Below are 16,940 nucleotides of genomic sequence, written 5' to 3'. Positions count from 1 at the left end.
GATTGCATGCTCTGCCCGAGGAATCCTGCCAGCCCGAGGGGCAGAGAGGGAGTGAGCGACTGGGGAAGGAAGGAAGAAAGGAGAGGAAGGTAGGTGGAGGCTCTTCCCCTTTGTATGGAAGCAGGATGTCCAGGTCCAGCAGGCAGCCCTGCTGGGAGATGAAGTAAGGAAGGGACTCGGGGAAGAAAGTCTCCCGGAAAGTTTTGTGTGTATGTGTGCAAAGGTCAGCACGAGGTGTGCCTGGGATTAGTCTGGCTACTAAAGACTTTGCAGGAAAATTCAGGCAACAGTCCTGTTCCCTGATTCGGTCCTCACTGGAAGGACACTGTTTCTCTTGTGCACGCTTTTTAAAAAGTAGTCTTCTTGATGATTATTTATCACCCTATGCTTGCTTACAGATATCTTTAAAATGACAGTCACTGCAAAATCATAGAAATCTCCTTTCAGAGTTTTCATGCCCCGATTAAAGCGCAAAAATTAAACCAACGTGACTTTAGCTCTGGATGTGGTTTGATTTTAATCAATGTAAGTCAGTGTGAATGCAGTTATATCACTAGAAGTGGCAGTTGTAGCCATATAAAGCATCTTTACATGTTTCCACACTAGGAAGGCTGTATTAATAAAATTATAACACATACATAGTTTTAAATAGTTTTAAATTTCATTAACATGATTGTGATTGCCTGTTTAGATAAACATGCTCGTATCTGCTGAATGCAGCACACAGCTTACGCTTTGCTTTTTCGTACAACTGGACTCTAAAATGCAAAAAATCCAGATTTATCCCATGACTCCGATAATCAGAAGTTATGAAAGCATAACGGCATTAGAGCATAGGAATGCCAGTGTCTCAATGGTCCTCTGTTTTCCAAAATAAGTGATATCAAACTTGCAAACAATTTAACACATTAGAGTAAATCATTCCACTGACACGATTGACCTTATTTTTTAAATGAAAAACACAGTGAGAGCTTCAACTTGGCAGCTTAGCTGGAGACCCCTATCTATTGTCTAGAGGTATTTGATTCTTTTAACAGTTTTGATAGCAAATCCCCAAAATGTTAATGTTCTGTGAAATTCCCCCATGAATGGTTTGTACATGTATTGATGATCTTGATGAAATGAAAACACATCTTACACTTCTTGAAATATTATTTCATGGAGTCCTTACCCAAATGTCACTGAAATGGCACCATAATTTTGTCATCTATCAAAAAAGATGGATTTCAGTAGACAAAGAATTCAGAACATTTGTTATGCAATCTTTTATAATCAGTCTTTAAACTCAAACTTTAAAGTTAATATATATATGCACACACAAAATGGAAACGGGTAATTTGAGGAGAAAAAATGTCTTATTTTCCTTGAAAATTTTTATTTTTAATGAGTCCTTTTTTCAGTAAGTTAAATTATCTTTTCGAAACCAAGCTGTCATTTGTATGCTTCTGTTTGGAGACAAAATTTTAAAGGGATAAGTCTTGTTATCTATAGACATCATAAAAGACTTCAATTTGAGAAGCAAATCCATTCATTCCAATAAGCCACTACCTTTGTGTGATTCAAGATTTTTATCACTGATACTGGTAGTGTGCGGTCTGTGAATCTTACCTTCACAGTGCTGCCATTTTCGGAGAGGATCCAATACCCAAGCACTTCTAAGCACTCACAATTCCCCTCTAAAGCTGAAGATTTCTCATTTCAGAGGTTAAAAAAAGAACAGGCTGAGAGGTTTTAGCAATTTAAGAAATCATGAAATTGGTGTTTTGGATGAGGTTAAAATTATATCTGATCTTTTATCCTTCTTTAATGATGGCCGGCGCTCAGAGAAGAGTGCACGGAAGGTCAACGGGAGCAGATAGGAGGTAACTGGAGGTCTTAGGCTATTGTAAGTGTGGTTAGAGGCTGGCCTATACCCAGAAGCATGAGGCTTTACCTCTGTTCCAAAGTTTTTATTAGCATTAGCTACAATAGCTCTGGATAATCGCGTTACTTGTTTAAGTTTCCAATTCTTCTTCGAACCGGGTTAAATTCTTGGCCCCAGCAACACCCTGGTACAATGAGCTCCTCATAGGCTTAATCAAGGTCACCCCAGGACAACAGCAGGGCTACAAGTGAGGTGTTCGGTGAGGTGTTCTGATGTGGGGTGAGCACGCAGGAGAATTCATTGCATTTAGAGGGATGATTTGCTGAGCTAAAGTGAAGCACGGACTGAAGTGTCTTGCTGAGAGAAAGCTGTACCCAGATCTCCTAACTCCATGGTGAACTGGCTTTCATAGCCACTGTCTGCTGAATGCTGCTGAGGCGGGATAAGGATCTCAGCCCTGCCTTGCTCCACCTTTTTGGAGGACTTTGCCACGTCCTGAACTATGTGTCTGTACTGGTTTGGTTTCATTGGCACTGGGGCAGGGAGGTATGGATGTACTGCTCGTTTGCAGCTCTGTTGCAGGAATAGGGAGTACTGCCGTGAAGGAAGACAGATAATTTTGTCTGGTCATCTCTTAAGCAAACACTGAAAAACTTGTTTGATGATGCCAGCTGATCCCTTCAGGCACACAACCAGGTTACTCTGACTCAAAGATTTGCTGCAGGCAGACGTGTCCAGGGAAGCACACTTAGCATGGAGTGGATGCAATGCAATCTGTCTTAGCTGAGACCACAGTTACGGGAAGCTAATATAAACCATATTAGCTTGCATTTGCCACCCACAAGTAGGTAGTTAGGAAGGCTCAGCTGACACTGAGTAACTTGCTAAGCTGGGAGAACCAGATGGTGTCTCTGAGCCCTTATTCTGCTGCTTCGGTCCTTCAACAACATCCAGGCAGTAAGAACATGTAAACATGACAGCAATTTGGTCGATATTTCAGTGTTTATATTTTGGTTGTCTGTGTTTTCTCTGGTAAAGACATAAATTTTAAACTTTATTAAATCAACGTAAGTGATAACTGAAATTCCACAAGACATTATGTATAGCTATGCTGTTTTATTTTTGTATTCCCTGCTTATCCACTATGCTATTTGCCACAATAGTGTCATCCAATACTCTGCTATCTCTGTTTTAATACCTATACTAATAGTAATAGACTATATTAACACTCTATTTTAATCGGCAGGAATTGATACAAACTCTACACATCTCCATGGTAGATAATACCGTTTAAGAAAATTCCATCAAATAAAGGCATTACAGACCATGTTGGTCTCAGCATAAAAGTGAAACTTATTTTAGAGTGGCTATTTTCAGGAATTTCTCACTATTTCTCTGTCTTTTTCCCTGAGAGAAGAGAGAAAATTGAAGATGCAATTACATTGACCGGAATCAAGGACAGCATGACTGCATCACTCCTCTTTGTGTGGCATATACCACAGAAAAAAATGTTAATCCTGACTGAGCACCACTGTTGCTACCAACATACATTTTAAAAATTACAATTTTGTCTGAGGTATTTAAACCATGAGATAATAGTTTTTGTCCAAGGAAACACATTCAGATTATTAGAAATGTACTTACTTAAAGGATTGTTATCTAGTCACCTAGGGTTTTTACACCACAGTTATTAATTTTATACCGGGTAGCTTTGAATGTCTTGAAGGGATTGGCCTATGCCACCATATTGATCTTACTGAATATGATATGATAGAAATGACATCATAATCCAGAGAAATGCTAAATATACATTTGTGTGTGTGTGCATATATATGTATATACCCACACACACAAATTAATATGATAGATTAGAAGATTGTTTTATGTCCTGCTTCAAAAAATACAAAATATTAACATTCTACACAGTTTCTTGCCAGACTTCTGTATCCCAATTAATTCTGGGGTATGGAATAAATACTAAGTTGTTACTACACAGAAGACTGTTCATCTTTTATTAATATATTGTCTTCCTCATTTCAGTCATAGCATAATCACTGGCTTCATTGGGGGAATGGTCAATCATGGCAAGAATAATCTCTTAGAGAGAAATAGATTGTTTCAACAAAATGGTGCATTTCCCCCAATTTCATTTTTAGACTAGAAAGACTTAATTAGTTTGGATTTTCCCTTCTTCTATTGCAATGGTTCTTGTGATTCAGACATTTAGTTAAAAATTACTGTAGACTCATCAAACATACCCATAGTGGAATGGTTATTGACTTGTCAGACATAGTTAGAGCTCTCCTTTGATCAAATTATGATCTTCTTAACTTATAATTAACTTAGCAAAAAAAATACACTTTAGCAGAAAAGATCCCTCAAGTAATACCTAAACAAATGTTTATGCAACCAGTAGAAGTACTGGTTAGCTTTTACAGACAGATGTCATGCTGCTGCTCTGAAATGAGTTATAACTCCTGCACTCAATTATTCTTACTCATTAAAAGTTCAGTCTACACCCTGTCTGAAAACACTCTATCAACAACAATACAATATGGATTTAATGGGTATGCCCAAGTGTAACCTCTTGGGAATTATGCTCCAGCTGCCCTACAAAACAAGGTCTGGATGGTAGGAAGAGTTTATGGCAGTGTCTGTTTTGTCTCAGGAACTACACTTCTCAAAAGCAGCTAAAACCTTATCATTACATCCCTGTTATATAAGTCTTAAACAGGCATGAGTCACTGGTTGAGGGTACAATTTTGCCCCCTAGAGCAATGGATCTGCTTCTAGGGTTAGAGATCCTGCAAGATCAGACCTCAAGGATAGACAAGATTCAGGACAGAGAAGTAGTGAGAACAGACGGAAAGAGATTCCAAATATTAACAGCCCATGGGTGCATGAATTATTGTATTTAAAGAGAGAGAGTTTGAGGCACTCTCACAATTACAAACCTAGCCTGACAAAGGGACCCAGCTTGGCTACTTGTAGCACATTCCAATATACCTCTCATATCCACCAGCCCTGTACAGATGCCTTTGGGCATCTCAGATGGTTTTAGTTACCTGTGTGAGCAGAGTCAGTGCTCAGATGTGAACACGTTTCTATTCCATCAGACTCAAAAAATAATTTCATGTAATTCCCTTTCTCAAGGCTGATTTTTTTTACTTTTGTATAGATCCACACAGCCTAATAAAATCCAAGTTAAGGTCTATCCTTTGGAGCCTGCAGAGAAATCTTAGATGGGCTGCAGTGCATCTTACACCAAGTGCATTTGAACAGTTACCTGGGAATACATGGACACAGTGCAACTCAAAAAGCAATAAGGGCAAAAACCAGAATGTCTGCCATGGGTAAAATCTAATAACGGGGGGTCAGTAATATTCTGTGAAAAGTAAAATGTCTTGTCCCTGCGGCCAGACAGCAGTGAAAGCATCATACACAGAATCAGTCTGAAATGTGCCAGTTCAAAAATTTTTGTCTCAGATTCAGTAAGTGAAGCATAAGAGCCCTCACTGAGGGTGTAGACTGAACCATCACCCTCATTGCACGGTTCATGCTATGTAGCTATCAACAAAAGCCTGGACCAAACGACAGTGCAGGTGTTTGAACCCTCTTCAGATACTGAGAATTGTGTGATGATGATCAAACAGTTACAGTGCTACAGTTATGTCTAAATCAAGCTAGAAAGTTTCTGATACTCAGTAATCTATATTATGCCCTCCCATGAGGGTTCATAGCCAATCCTCGCAGCAGGAGCTTAGAGACTAGTCTACTCTGTCCTCCACAGAGAAAATCTTAAAGAACAGGGCTGAATCACAGCAGTGAAACTTTTGTCTGATTCATGGAGATTGACCTCTGATTCTTGGAGACTATCAGTTTCTAATGGTGCTCACCCAGCAGTACCAACTTCATGTGAAGGAACATTTGTAAGAGTAGATGCTAAATTAATATTCATTGGCTTAAATTATTTCCCTTGAAACTTCACATTTAGACAATGGAACACAACAACAAAAGATACTGCCTTTATTCGGTACTCATCAGGAGTATAGTTTGCAAGCTGTATTCAAAATAATTTAAAATATCACAGAACGTACTTCTGGAAATCACTGAGTCCAACCCCCCTGCTCAAAGCAGGGGCAGTGAGAACAGGTTGCTCAGGGCCACGTACAATTGGGTTTTCAATATCCTCAAGGATGAAGACTTCACAATTTCTCTAGGCAACTTGTTCCCGTGTTTGACCATCAACACAGTAAAAAAGTGGTTTTTTATTTTTACATAGAATTCCCATCGTTGTCTGTCTTCTTTACTCAACCCATCAAGTATACACATTGATAAGATCCCCATGACTCTTATCTTCTCCAGGCTGAACTGTCCCAGCTCTCTTGGCCTCTCCTTGATGCTCCAAGCCCTTGATCATCTTTGTGGTCCATTGCTAGACTCAGTCCTCCTTGTGGCTTGTACTGTGGACCCCAGTGTTGGACACAGCACTTCAGGTGTATCTCACCAGTGCTGGCCACAGGCGAAAGGTCACCTTCCTCAATCTGTTGGTGATGCTCTGCCTAATGCAGCTCAGGAGAATGTGGCCTTCTTTGCTGCAAGGCTCAGGTTCAACTTGTTTCCCACCAGGAACACCAGATCCTTTTCTGCAAAGCTCTTTCCAGCTGGTTGTCCCCCAGTGTGCACTGATGCTTGGGGTTATTCCTCTCCAGCTACAAGATTTGGCACTTCCCCTTGTTGAACTTCAAGAGATCCATCTCTGCCCAATTCTCCAGCCTTTCAAAGTCCCTCTGAATGGCAGCACACCTATCTGGTATAACAGTCACCTTATATCACCTGCAAACTTCCTGAAAGTGCAGCTTGTCCCCTCATCTAAGTCATTAATAAGGATGTTGAACAGTATTGGGCCTAGTATTGATCCCTGGGGTCCCCCTAGTCACTGGCCTCCAGCTAGGCTTTGTGCAGCTGATCCCAACACTTCAAGCCTCATAGTTCAGCTAGTTTTCAACTCACCTCACTGCTGATTCATCTAACCACACTTCAGCAGTTTATTTATGAAGATGTTATGGGAGAAAACGTCAACAGCCTTGTGCATTATCGACAGTTCTCCCCTTATCCACACCCAGTCATTGCATCATAGGAGGCTATCCATTTGGTCAGGCATGATTTCCCCTTCATAAATCTGTGCTGACTACTCCAAAACACTTTCTTGTCCTTCCTATGTTTTGAAATGGATTCCAGCAGGATTTGCCTCAGCACCTTTCCTGGGATCAAGGTGATGCTTACCAGCCTGTAGTTCTCTGGATTCTCATCCTTGCTCTTCTTGAAGATAGCAGTGACATTTGCTTTCTTTCAGCCAACAGGCAACACTACTGGTCACCATGATCTTCCAAAGATAACCAAGAGTGGTCTCACAATTACATCAGCCAGCTCCCTTGGCACTTATGGGGGCACCCCTGCAGGCTCAGACACTAAGTCTGTATTCCTTCCTGGTCACCCATCCCTGCTTCTGCCTCTTGTACATTTCTTTTTCATGTTTGAGTTTAGTCAGGAGCTCCTTGTTCATCCATTCAGGCCTCCTGTAAAAGGAAAAATGACATTCAGGAACAGAATCAGTTTAAGGAGCAGGCCCATCTAAGTTATTTAGGTCATTATGGACTAGGCACCTTACAGTAGTTGCCCATTATATGAGAAATCAAGCAATTTATTCATACAGCACTGTCAGCTGCAATCCTCTTTGCCTCATTTGTCTCCTGCTGTAGCTGTCTCAGAGGGGACGGTGTGCACAGCAAAGCTCCCAAGAGCTTTACTCTACTAGAATAGACCATAAAATAATGTTTGGCACAAAATAATGAATACCTAGAGGGCCTGATCCTATATGGTCCTATTTCATGGAAGACATAAAGTATCCACAGTACCTAGCCAAGTCAGAGAAATTTAAGACCTCTGGGTATCTCAGAAAAAGAGCTCAGAGGCTTCTAATAGCTGAACAATATGCTGAATGAATCAGATTATTGGTGCAATGTGTTTATAGACTACCTCATATTGCAGCCAAGCCATATTCATGCTCTGTTGTCAGTACATTTTATGTCTGAAGAGGCTGAAAATCAGTCATGCACAAGGAGATGCTTAAATATGAGATACCTGTTCATGGATATGAAGGTGAGCTGCGTATTAGTGTGGGGGCTCTAAAACCCTACAGTATGCTGGCAGTTTATCTGTGCAAAATGTCAGTATCAGTAAATGACACAAGCCAAGATGGTAAGGAATCACCTGCTCTTACATCTGCAACAGTCCCCTTTCTCTGCTATTTCTGACCTGCGTTTCTCTTTCTAATGTCTCTCTACGGCAGGCTACAAACACTTGGGACTCAGGCAATGAGAAGAAGGAAAACTGATATCCTCGGGTCTCATCTCAGCCATAGATGCTGCTACACCCAGCAAAGGTGAGCTGTGGAGAAGTGAGCAGTGACTTCAGCTAGGTTGACAAAACCCTTTACAACACCTAGCACTGGATGTATTTCACAGAAGCTAGAGGTTAAAACGCCATCAAAGTCGCATCGCTGGTAAAAGGAACAATGTCACTTTGACTGCCAAAAAAAGTTTGCAAGAACAGATGTGCTGGTGGGAAGGTGTGGAGGGTTTGATGAATCCCAAAATGTTCCATTGGGGGAGAAGTAGCCTTTCTGGTCACTTCTGTGGAGTCTTGAACGTGCTTGGCCATTACACCCCAGTCCAGGATGAACAGTGCCATTAGCTTCCTTTTCCTGAGGCTGCACTGATAGATGCTATAAAGAAAGTATTGATCCAAACCAAGCCAGACTCAGAAATAGAAAGAAAGAAAGAAAGAAAGAAAGAGGCTGACAGACTTAAGAAAATTATTATAAACACCAACAAAAGGCTCTTAAACAAACAACCCACCAAACCCCCTTAATCTTGAAAACAGTTGCAAAAGGCACAGAAGTTGTGCAAAACAGTCAGCGCTGATGACATTTCAACATCTATCTGGAATGCTTAGTAAGTTCTGCTGCCTGTGGGTATCTGTCTACCCAAAAGGGGAGGGCAGATTCTACACTCTTAATCATAAAGACTGATGGTTTCTGGCCTGAACGGTTGCACTGAAACCTGTGACATTGCTCAGGAAGTTGGGATTTGCTCACTAAAAGTAACTTTTATCTGACCAAGAATAAAGTGCTTGAAAATGATAGATTTCCTGAACTTCCACCCTGTTTACTCTCTTCCAGTGACAATTTAATATTTGCAAAAAGTCACTCTAGCTTCTTGAAGAGTTCTCCATAGCTATTCAAGATTCAGAATCACAGATGGACACAGTGGTATCTTGTCATTACTGACGCTTTCTGTGTCTGATCACAGCCCAACCCTCAGTATTTAGATGTAAGAGCATAACACGCAAGTGAAACAAAACATGAGTAATGACTCAGTTTAGAGAATTTCTAAATAAGCAGCAAGCTCTCCCCTGTTACTGATTGCAGAGAGGCAGAGACATATTGAACCGCATACCTATTACCTTTCAGGGACACATCACACTGCCATTCACAGGAGCAACTGAAACATTATTATTGTTCCCTTCAAGAGAAAGGTCAAGAAAGAAAGGAATTGCTTTATACCTGCAGAGATGAGGGTTGTGGGTTTTTTAGGGAAAAAAAAGGCTTTTTTTGTTCCCCTTTTTCTTCCTAAGAAAATATAATGATTCTGGACATTTTTACACAGAAATATGTTAGTGCCCATTATTAATACAGAAAATAAAGAGAAGTCATTTCTCGAGGTACATTATAAATGTATTACCACAACATTTCACTTGAATGAGGAGCTAAACCTGAGATCTGATTAAATGTCCATACTGTCCCCAGTTAGAGCAGCTTTTACTAATAACACAGCAAAGCCCAGAATCCTCATTTGTACTCGTTCTTAGCCAGAACCAGGATCTCATTTTTCAATAATACACCTGTCCTGGTTTTGGCTGGGACAGAGTTAATTTGCTTCATAATAGCTACTATGTGAGGCTATGTTTTGGATTTGTGCTGAGAAGAGTGTTGATAACATACTGGTATTTTGAGTTGTTTCCAGGACAGTCAAGGACTTTTCAGCTTCTCTGCTTTACTAGTGTTTTGAAGGTGCACAGGGAGCTAGTGTTGTGCAGCTGGGAGGGAGGATAGCACACAGTTACTAGCTTAGGATTTGAATTTAGGTTTAGGATTGAGGCCCAAATTGGCCAATGGTCTATTCCATGCATGCCATGCCCAGTATATAGATGAGGATGTGTCCAGAAGTGCTGTTTCTCTCTCAGGGTCTTGGGCTTTTCTCTTTTCTGGGATTGTGGTTTTGAGACTTTCTCTGCTCTGGGATCGTCAGCAGGGAACAGGCTTAGCCTGGGTCAGTGGGTGGTGAGCAGGTGCACTGTGTATCACTCATTTGTATATTTGTGTATTATTATCATTATTATCATTATTTTCAATTTTATTGTATATCAGTTATTAAATTGCTTTTATCTCAACCCACAAGTCTCTTTTCCCTTTACCCCTGTAATTCTCTCCTCCATTCTCCAGGGGCAGGGGAGGGTAAGCAAGAGGCTGGGTGGTATTTGCTGCCAGCAGGGTTAAACCACAACAACCAAAAACTGTAGTGTTTTCCCAGGCACAACGCCTATTTGCCCCACACAGACAAGGGAATGATCTGTTCTGACTTGTGCTGACTTAACATGGTGATGATGTTGCTGCAATGGCCAAATACTGCCCTTGTGCAACCCCACAAACCAACTGCAAAATGTCGTCAAATATCAAAAACCAAATGTAAAACATCAAGAAAAACCATACCCTGCTCAGAGCAAGTGTTTCTTATAAAAGTGGTGAACATTTTTGCCTAATGAAAGATTTAATGGACTGGCCTCTTGGCCAGAGAGCCAGCTCCTCACATGGTGTATTTCAGCCAGGCTACATCAAGGTTTTTGCCCCAAAAAACTCCCTTTGCTTTCAGACATGCAGTGGCACAGTGGAGCATGTAGGTCTGCACGTTACTCCAAGAGCAGGACCAGGCACTGAGCTATTATGTAGGACAGGACTCCTGTGTTGGTACACCAGTCAACATGACTGCTCCTTTTCTCAGACCACTAGAAAGGAACTGGGATGTTAAGTGTAGGTTTTAGTACAACGGGATTTAGAAGAAAGCCATGGCTTTGGGAAGTCAAAGAGATGAAAATATACCCACCATCTCCTTGCAGAACACGTTCACATCCCTTTAATGTTGCTCACAACAGCTTTTTCAGCTTTCCCCACCCTCAGCAACCTTCATGTAGACTCCTTGGGACACCAAGAGAAGACCTTTTCTTGCTGTTCTCTCTGAGGCCTGGCTGTACTGGCTCTCTTTTGCCCTTTTGATCCGTCCCCCCTCATCCTCCACACTTTCCCTTTGCTGCTTCTCCTTCCAGAGGTCACCCTCACTCACACTCCAGGGAAGGAGCAACTCAACTTTCCTTCCAGAAGGAGCCACTTGAGCCCAAAACCTTTTCTTCCTGTTGCCCAGAGAGAAGACATTGAAAAGAGAGTAAGACACAACAAAAGTGTTGATAAAGACAGTGCTGGGCTTGAGCTCCTTCCACCTTCTACTGGTCATTATTTAGTCCACACTTGGCACAGTGCTTCAGGGCTCTACAAGAAAGGCTCCTGCATGCTGAACGTTGCTCAGACTCTGGATGGTGGCCAGGCCTGCTCCTGGAAGCCTTATCTGAACAGGCAATGCAAATGAACGCTAGAGATAAGGGGGGTAAGTAACACTGTGTAGATCTTAGTCCATCCGGTGAAGGGTTTCCAGATTGGGACATTTGGCTGTGTTCTGAACTCTAAAAAAAGAGAGAAGAAAGTCCTTTCTGATTGTGTATATATGCATACACACAATATATTATTTTTATGTATATAAAAGGAACGCCAGGACATGTTGCCAAGCAGCTAAAACTACATTTTTTTCTCAATTCTTCCCTTTTTGTAGCTTTTTATGAACACATTACAAAATAAGAAAAAAATCACTAAATAATTCAGAAATGTCAGTATGGGATAGCTTTTTACATTTTTGACCACTTTTATCCTGCTTTTAGCATGCTTTTCAAGCAAAACAAAAAAACCCCTACCCATTCTGGAAGTTATTTTAGCAATGAGACAGCTGTCCTTTCCACTGGAAACCAAGCTCCCAGGTATGATTTTTCACTTGATCCATAACACAAGTAAGAGGGCCATCACCCATCACAGCAGAGCCAGCATTTCAATTCTTTGTGGAAGTGGGATTGCAGGGAAGGGCGTAAATGAATTAGAAGGTAAACATAAGCTTTGCAGTACGTGATTGTACACAGAATCAACACAACACAAAAATTAATGCAGGGGAAGGGAGCTGTACTCTGAGACCTGTAGTTGAACTCTTAAGCCAGACTTTGCAGTAATTAACATTGTTTCTCTCTAGCAGCAGGGTAGCAAAACTGAATGCAAGACCTACAGGAGCGGAAAGGTTTTGAATGAGTCTTTCTTGTACTGTTTAAGGTCTGAAAATGGTTGTGATCGCTTGCCTCTCTATTCTGTCCCATCTCTGGGAAGCATTATGATTTGCTTATTAGATCATGGAGCAGATCCTCCTGAAAACTATGCTAAGGCACATGGAAAATAAGGAGGTGGTTGGTGACAGCCAACATGGCTTCACTAAGGGCAAACTGTGCATGACAAATTTGGTGGCCTTCTATGATGGGGTTATAGGGTTGCTGGATAGGGGAAGAGCAACTGACATCATCTACCTGGACTTGTACAAAGTCCTGGCACTCTGGTGAAGTTCCTGCAGACTGGAAAAGGGGAAACATAACCCCCATTCTCAAAAAAGGAAATAAGGAAGACCCGGGAAACTACAGGCTGGTCAGTCTCACCTCTGTGCCTGGCAAGATGGTGGAGCAAATCCTCCTGGAATCCATGCTAAGGCACACGGAAAACAAGCAGGTGATTGGTGATAACCAACGCGGCTTTACTAAGGGAAAATCGTGCCTGACGAATTTGGTGGCCTTCTACGACAGGGCCACAGCGCTGGTGGATAAAGGAAGGGCAACTGACATCATCTGCCTGGACTTGTGCAAAGCCTTTGACACAGTCCCACATGACATCCTTGTTTCTAAGTTGGAGAGACATGGATTTGACAGAAGGACCATTTGGTGGATAAGGAACTGGCTGGATGCTCACACTCTAACACGGTTCTCCCAGCTCTTGTCTTAACTCTCTGTGCAGTGTCACCAATGGTGACAAAATCACCTTGACCAACAGAATCATTAAGGTGCTCCCTGCTGTGTAGTTTGCCAGGATGACTTCTTCAAGAGCACTGATAGACCTATTAGACATTAGCTACTGCCTGGCAGTTCCATATGATGAATGCAAAAGGAGGAGAAGTACATGTAACTACACTGTTCCTGACCCACTGGGTCTCTTTGATGGATACATCTGGCCCATGTACTTAAAACACAGGAAAGAAATGGAGGACCGTGGTGTCAATGCCATTTATTTAGATGTGGTCAACAGCTCAATGTCCAAGTGGAGACTGGTGACGAGTGGCATTCTGCAGGGATCGGTACTGGGACCAGTGCTATTTAACATCTTTGTTTGTGATAGAGACAGTGGGATGGAGTGCACCCTCAGCAAGTTGGCCAATGACACCAAGCTGTGTGGTACAGTTGACATGCTGGGGGAAAGGGATGCCACCAGAGGGACCTTGATAGGCTTGAGAGGTGGGTCCATGCCAACCTCATGAAGTTCAACAATGCCAAGTACAAGGTCCTGCATGTGGGTCGAGGCAATCCCAAGCACAAATACAGGCTGGGCAGAAAATAGCTTGAATGCAGCCCTGAGGAGAAGGACTTGGTGGTATCAGTAGATGAAAAACTGAATATGGGCCAGCAGTGCACAATTGTGGCCCAGAAGGCCAACTGGATCCTGGGCTGCATCAAGAGAAGTGTGGCCGGCACTTTGAGGGAGGTGATTCTGCCCCTCTACTCTGTTCTTGTGAGGCTCTACCCAGAGTACTGAGTCCAGCTCTGGGCCCCCCAACGCAAGAAGGATGTCGAACTGTTGAAGCAGGTCCAGAGGGCTGGAAGAAGATGATCAGAGGGCTGGAGCACCTCCCCTATGAGGACAGGCTGATAGAGTTGCGGTTGTTCAGCCTGGAGAAGAGAAGGCTCTGGGGTGACCTTATAGCAGCCTGCCAGTACATGACGGGAGCCTATAGGAGAGATGGGGAAGGACTTTTTAAAAGGGCATGCAGTGACAGGACAAGGGGTAATGGATTTAAAGTAGAAGAGGGCAGATTTAGACTAGATATTAGGAAGAAATTCTTTACTGTGAGGTTGGTGAGACACTGGCACAGGCTGCCCAGAGAAGCTGTGGATGCCCCATCCCTGGAGGGGTTCAAGGCCAGGCTGGATGAGGCTTTGAGCAACCTGGGCTAGTGGAGGGTGTCCCTGCCCAGGGCAGATGATCTCTAAGGTCTTTTCCAGCCCTAACCATTCTATGATTCTATAAAATCTTGGTGAAGGGTGTTGCTTTGTGAACTGAAACCACTGAAAAAAAGATGCTTCCTTAGTCCATCACTTTTTTCTAATATAAAAAAATAAATTGTCCCTTTTTAAATACAAAAATTGAGAAAAAAAATATTTTCAAAGTTCTCCCTTTGATATCCTTTTAACTGGTCAATTAACATGATGATCTATCCAGGTCTTCTTCATGAAGTAACCACAGGATTCCCTGACAATTCTTGTGCCAGGGGAAGCGCTCAACCTAGAAAAATCACACAACCTCCAGTAATGGAGACTCCATCACAGTCCTTGATACCTTTTAAGGCTTTATTACCCTCACTGTTAAACAGTCAGAGCTTATTTGTCCTCTGTAGGTATTCATTTTCAAAACACTGAACTTTTAGGATCTGTTTGCTGGGCTGATGATGATCAGCTCTCTTTTGCCTTTATTTATCAGCCATGACAATATCTATTCACTTTCCTTGATAAATTAAATAGATTGGGCCCCTAGGTATTCACTGCAAGGTATATTTGCCAAACCTGAAATTATTCTCCTAAGCAAAATGTTTCCCATTTTAAACTATTCCAGACAACACATCATTTTAAAACAGAAGCCCCCTAAACAAATCATAGCCTCTTAAAAAAAAAAAAAAAAAAAAAAGGTGAATTGAAGAGACTCAAGTGTCTCCATTTGGTCTGCTTTTGTGGGCAGTATTTTATTTCCAGTCTTCTGTACACTGTACAGCCAAGGTTAGCCCCTCTCAATTTCTGAGGAGCTGGAAGGATACCAGTGGGTGAAGCCGTGTCACAGCCTGCACCATGACAAAGTGGGGCAGTACCTCCTCACTTCTAAGGTTTACCAACTCTTGCATTTGCATCCTTTTGGTATGTGGGAAGGCAATGCTCTGGGGCTGGTCGTCAGCCCATGGCTCCTGAATTTACTTTCTGTACTTGGTTTGCAATCCCAAATAAAGGTTGAGAATCCAAATATGTCATGTTGGCCACATACCAGCTCCATCAGGCTGACTGACATTTCTCTGGGCAACTCTAAAATACAGAAAACAGTGACATTCACGTACCACAGTCAGCCAGAGGCAACCAAGTACATCCGATGACAGTCACCGGGGCAGTGATGGTGACAGACTACTCTTGAAAACTCCCCCATCCTCACGTTAGCACCAGTGCAACTGCCACACACAAGCAGTGACGGATAGATGGACATGGGAATTTCCAAGAAAATAACACACAATCTTATCCAAAATGTACATAGCTAGCGTGATACGAGGCATGGTGAATAGCAAGTATGTTTACATTTGTAGTGCCATGAGCATCAGCAGTTTGATGATGAGTTGATTTCCTAATGACTGAAGGACAGTAAAAATGGTAATACCTAGCTTTTATATCCTTATTCTCTAACATCTGTAGCACTTGAGATGAGCTAAAGAAATCCAAGAACTAGCACATCCATACAAAGCCATAACTTCAGGAAAATACCTCCTTATTAAGAACTGATACCTCCAAAAGCATGGGATATTCAAAATGCATTGTATTTGTGTAGTGAAACCACAGGCACTCACGGGTAGCAGAAGCCTGTCGATCACCTACACAAAGACCATCTTCTGCACCTTAGGAGAGTTTACCAGCCAGGTTGACACAGTACAGAGAAGCTGTCATCCAAGTTAGGTCAAGCTGTGTAGCTGTCACATCAGCACAGCAGGAAGCTTGCTGCTGGCATTGCACTGCGGCCAGCAGTCTTGGCTTCCAAAAATGAAAGTATAGGTGACAATTTCTTCCATCCTACATTGTTTCAAGCAATTTTCAGCTTTAGTTTTATTACTATAATTCAAATCAATGCCTGGAAAAAGGGCAGTGAGTGACCTACCAAGTTATCATCAGCACATGAACTATCACACCATTATGTCCAATAACACATTGGACACAAACCACACATATACCATCGGGGAAAGCAGAATTGCCTCTCCCACCCCAATTACATTTTCCCCAGGGAAAACACTGCCATGGGAGAAGAAAGAGGTAAAGGGGTGCAAGAGAAAGGGTGTGCACTTGGTTGTGTATTTTAAGCAAAGAGATGTGTGGGAGAATCATCCATCTTCACGATGGACTGCAGCTGCTGCCAAGGAGTTAGGCCATCATGGGACTCTCAGTTTTGCAGTAACACCAAATAATCCAAGTGGGAAGGAACAAGTGCCCTGCTCTCCCCCTTCCTCCCCAGTTCCCTCAGATAAAACAACCCAATCCACAATATAAGCTACTCCAGATGTTCTTGTTCAAGTTCTGGCAAAATACAAGTTCTAAATTTCCAAATACGGCTTGATATTTTTTGGCAGAGGGTTCAAAACAGAAAGCCAAAACCATGAAGCTATCCTTCCCCTGCCCCTCAATTTGACCAAACTAGAGTCGAGTAGTTCTTGTGAAATTCTGTTACTGAAATAAAAGGGAGTTTTCCCTTTTAAGTTAAATGCTTTATTTTGATTACAGACACCCATTCCATTTTTTCTGTATTTTATAA

This window comes from Pterocles gutturalis, unplaced genomic scaffold, assembly GCF_000699245.1.
Source record: "Pterocles gutturalis isolate BGI_N339 unplaced genomic scaffold, ASM69924v1 scaffold15317, whole genome shotgun sequence".
NCBI lineage: Eukaryota > Metazoa > Chordata > Aves > Pterocliformes > Pteroclidae > Pterocles > Pterocles gutturalis.
This window is presented reverse-complemented; position numbering follows the sequence as displayed.